Raw genomic sequence first — 5,371 nt, forward strand, 5'->3', positions numbered from 1 at the left:
AAACGGGAGGAAGGGATTTTGCAAATGCTTCAGACTATTTAAAAACCTGGGATGACTCGGACAACATAACGACTGTAAATGCTTCAAAAGATTGGAGACATGCTACAAAAATGGTGGCATAACCACTCAGAAGCACAATATCAAGGTTTCGAGATCAACAGTTAACATACGGAAGTAATAGGAACTTAACTAAGGCTTGAAACCAACAATCCTATAATTCTACGGATTAGTAACACGTGATCCTGATAGAAAGAAGAGACAACCTAGTTTCTTAACCTCGTAGGAAAGATAAGATGACTCAGATCAGAGGGCATATGGTATAAGGAGTAAAAAGAGCCTTACGTTCCATCCCACAATCAATTCCCTTATATAACTAAAGAATTTCTAGACTCAACTTCGACCAGTTTGGCTTGATAATCCTACAGGCAGTCAAGCTCTGATACCAAAGCTGTCAGGACCCCGACTCAATGCCACATCGATCTAGCATGTAACACCTCATATCACTTTGCGGCCTCACGCACGGTATTCCCACGGGTGTCGCCTTACCTTTGCCCGGGACCGTTTGCGCCTTTTGGCACACGTATATGATAGTGTCGCTAGCATCCATATGATAAGGAGCCCGGGATGACATTGCTAGTCGTAAACCCAAGTGGCATAGACTTACAGGGACAGGTGATCGTTTGTAATATAGCAGGGTTTTTATGCCCAAACTACGAGTGTCGTGTTCTCCACAGGGACTAGGCGACGGCGACTATGCTCGGCTAAATCTAGGTAACACAATTTTAAGAGATGAATGCAGAAAATAAAACCTAAACTAACAAGGTCGTTCCCAAAGATCGTCGACAAAGAAAATGCAAAATAAAGTACAGAAAGGTTCAGATTATCTTCAACAATCTTTTTGGTATTTTCGTAATGCTTGAGAAATTAAAATACTAACACGGACATTATCGACAAAAGGGAAGTGAACACAAATGACTATCTAACATGTAAGAGATGGGAGAAACAAGATTATAAGACTCAATATAGATGGTTTACACCACAAACACACATGTATTTATATAGCACATGTACTAGAGCTAACACATGGACAATGGAATAAATTTCAGTAAGGAACAAACACACAAGGGGTGAACACATTCATATGCTAACACAATACTAATTCACAGAAGCTAATTCTAATAGATCAATAATCTCTCAAATTAACAAGGCCTCCACTAGTCAGATCCAACATAACAAGTACTATATTATACCAGTACCAAACTGAACAAATAACAAGATGCTTACACTAGTCAAATCTGAACATTACACACCATACACATCTCAATTCTGAATTTTACAAAGTCTGAACCTTACAGAAAGTTAAGTATTCAGAACAGTACACAAGTTCACCTAGCAGTTTACAGAATTTTGCAAGAAGTAAAGAGAGAAGAGAAGCAGCAGCAGTTTGGGTTCAGAGAAGAAGGAAGATGCAGCAGCAGGGACGTGGTGAGAGGTCTTCAGAAGAAGTGCAGCAGCGGCGCTAGGAGAGATGGGACATCAGCAAGGTACAGAGAGAAAGAGAAGAACAGCAGTGAGGTAAGGGAAGAAGGAGCAGCAGCAGGGTCGCAAGAAGAGCAGCAACAGGAGGCGTTGAGAGAGGGAGCAGCAACAGAAGGCGTTGAGGTTCAGAAAAGAAGGGAAGCAGAGGAAGTGGAGTAATGGCGCTAGGAGTGAGGGGTGCTGGTGATGTGATGGCGTGGTGGATGGATAGATGGATGGATTCGGGGAGGAGAAGGAGATGGTGCTGGTGGTGCGTGGTGGAGATGGAATGGATGGATGGCTGGGTGGTGCACCGCTACGCCGGCCTGGCCGCGGCGGCGGCCGGAGGTGGAGAAGGAAGGGTGAGGGAGAGAGGTGAGATGCTAGGCCCGATTTGGGAATCAGGGCGTCTAGGGATTTTGACCTCCTGTGATCTGCCATTTTTCACTTTGGCCCTCCTGCTTCCTTTCTTCTCAAGATGATCCTCCAACATTAGCTTGCCCCTGGATATTTCTTTTCTTCTCGCTCGGGTCCCTCGTTCTCTCGTTCCAGCCCCAAGTCTCATCGCGTTTGGCAATCGACTGAATCTTGAAGTTTATAGTGCCTTCTCGCACTTTTCTGCAAAAGAAACAATTCACTAGTCAACATGCTCTTATATGATTATCATTCAAATATTCAGTATTTCATAGCAAAAATTAATGTCAGAACTCAACAAATGGTATATTTGTATGCCAAAATTATATATATGAAATGTGCTTATCAAGTTCCCCCACACTTAAATCTTTACTTGTCCTCAAGTAAAGGCATATGACAAGAGCTAGACAGTGAACAGTGAGCTGACTAGAGAATGCCAAGTGAAGTAGATCTCTAAACAATGCATGCTTTGGACTTAACTAGTGCAAATCAATGGCAAGAGTGCTACAAAGCAATAGGATACTAGTAGACTCAATCATATTAAACTTTTACAATGATAAAAGTGAATCAACAAGTTCAAATGATGATTGTGCCAAAGGTTCCTAAAGAGAGCATGATCCCAAGCACAAAAAAGAACATAAACTTGTGATCAAATCACTTATTTACAGAAGTAAAGCAATGATAATATTTTATCGATCTCACCAAAGGAACATACCACCGATCCCGAGAACATGGTATACACCTGGATCGACCAATTATTAGTTTAGTAGACTTATTTATTAAATATTACTTATCTTAAATGAACAACGCATAAGCACAAAAACAGGAATCATCACTTCTCCATGTCTGGTTCACATGCTACCGATCCAGGGAACATAGCATGCTAATCCATAGTGGTTAGGTGATTGCTCTCAATGGGAACACATTAGGCACAAACTCAGCATCTGACTCTTAATGATCTAGGTGTATCGAGGTAAAAGCAGAAAATGATTAAGTTTTCTAGTGTACTGGGGATTTGAGCACTCAAAACTAATAACTTTCACTAGTTTCAGCAAAACAAGCAGTATGTAGATCACTAGTTTACAAGGCATTCACGATTCAGTTCACATATTCACATCAAGCATCATATGTCAAAGGTAAAATTCAGTGGGACGACATTTAAGAAATGGCTTAAGCAACCCAAATAACATTTGATTTCAGCATGTATCAATGGATGATATACTCGGAATGGGTCATGAAACAGCTCACCGGGCTTTGATGATGTAGCACTCGCTCGATCACCTCACCAACTGCAGCTCCTCTCCTTTTGCTTCTCTATCCTCATGCCTGCTCCAGCTTCTCCCTTCCTCGTGTGTGCCCCCTTGCTTCTCCTCATCCCCATGCTCTGAGTCCACCAGGATCCCAGGGAATGTCATCTCGAACTCGGTCAACTCGCAGTAAATGGTACACAAGCATCAACCTGAAAGAACACTCAACAACCAAGCCAATACAAGTGACAGAGAGAATGCCCTCTAAGTCATCGATAGAGTACCCTATCATATAAGTATATCTATTGAGCAAGTCAGGAACATGTATCAACAACAAGTCACATGGTGCATAGGCAGTATCCATGATATGGCATATCTTGTTGAGAAAGCTGAGATCATACCTGAGATAGTTAGGAAGAAGCTTCAGGACTACCTCCATTGAAGATACCAAGTGAGGTGTGGTAGTAGAAATTTCCACTGGATTCGTGTCAACAAGTGAAATAGAGCTTGACTCCTTGACATCTGAATCCACCTCACCATAATCAACCATGAAGCTCTCCATCTCAGGCTCAAGTGTTGAAGAATCAATGCAGCTAACATCATCAAAGGCGAACTTCTCCATATTTGGCTCTAGCAGCACATGATCAATATCAACTAAAGGTGACTCCTCAATATCAAAAGCAACGAACTGCAGCTCTGGCTCATCCATGTTATAATCATCACAATGCAAAACTGAATCTCCAACACTAGTACCAGATGATCTGTAGCGTGTGTGTCAACTAGAATGGTGTCATCATCGTCAAATATAATCCATGCAAGCTCAACCTTGTCACACTGAAATAGAGGGTCATGCTTTTGTGTAAGAATTGGTGGTTGAGGTGTAGTGATTTGTTGCAAGCAAACCAATGAATCAGATGTGGGCTTCTTATTGTACCACTGAAGTTGGTGGAAAGCTATACTCTCAATCAGCAGAAAAGCTTCATCAAGTGTCTTGTTTGTAATAGCTCCACCCGCTGCCATATCGACATAAGCTCGAGTGTTCGAAGTCAATCCTCTATAGAATATCTGCAACTCTAACCATCTCTCGAGCCCATGATTAGGACATCTCCTGAATAAGGCTCTGTATCTCTCCCAAGCATCATTCAAGCTCTCGCCTTCACGCTGAACGAAATTGAAGATCTCATCTCGAATTGCGGACTGCTTGTGTAGTGGGAAATATTTATCCAAGAAAGCTCGTGATATCTCATTCCAACCGAATGATCTTATGGCAAGGATCGATACCAAGCACGAGCACCATCTCGGAGAGAGAATGTGAACAACATGCACTTGATAGCTTCTTGAGGAACTCCATGGTACTTTACTGTATCTGAATACTCCATGACTCGGAGCAAGTTCTCGTAAGGATATTCATTAGGCAACCCTCCAAACTGATGTTGTTGAATCAAAGCAATAAGACCAGGCTTTAGCTCAAAATTTTCCGCCTCAAAAGACGGCCAAAGTGGCCCTGTGAAATAGCATTGGCTGCTTGGCATCCAAACATCACGAAGCATCGCCATATCTCCACCAAGTGTAACTATCAATCAACCTGTAAATAGTTCAGATTTCCTACGCACACTCATAAACAGTAAATACTAGTCAGAATGTTAGTATCCTAATAAGCCGAAGCAACAGCAAGGAAAAAAATATATATAAAAGAAACGCAGAAAATGAAATATACGATGAATTAAACACGGAACTAAAATAAACCTAGTCTATAGCCTAACACGGTCACTTGACACTAGTCCCCGGCAACGGCGCCAAAATGATCGTTTGTAATATAGCAGGGTTTTTATGCCCAAACTACGGGTGTCGTGTTCTCCACAGGGACTAGGCGACGGCGACTATGCTCGGCTAAATCTAGGTAACACAATTTTAAGAGATGAATGCAGAAAATAAAACCTAAACTAACAAGGTCGTTCCCAAAGATCGTCGACAAAGAAAATGCAAAATAAAGTACAGAAAGGTTTAGATTATCTTCAACAATCTTTTTGGTATTTTCGTAATGCTTGAGAAATTAAAATACTAACACGGACATTATCGACAAAAGGGAAGTGAACACAAATGACTATCTAACATGTAAGAGATGGGAGAAACAAGATTATAAGACTCAATATAGATGGTTTACACCACAAACACACATGTATTTATATAGC

The 5,371-nt window shown here is 41.5% G+C and overlaps 1 non-coding gene across 1 annotated transcript; it reads left to right on the forward strand.

Moving 5' to 3' along the window:
• The first annotated feature begins 4,266 nt into the window (after positions 1-4,266).
• LOC119282907 lies at positions 4,267-4,377 on the forward strand. The gene has a single exon (XR_005138937.1). It is a non-coding gene; the product is annotated as a small nucleolar RNA R71 (small nucleolar RNA).
• Positions 4,378-5,371: the final 994 nt, after the last annotated feature.

Source organism: Triticum dicoccoides, chromosome 3B, assembly GCF_002162155.2.
Source record: "Triticum dicoccoides isolate Atlit2015 ecotype Zavitan chromosome 3B, WEW_v2.0, whole genome shotgun sequence".
NCBI lineage: Eukaryota > Viridiplantae > Streptophyta > Magnoliopsida > Poales > Poaceae > Triticum > Triticum dicoccoides.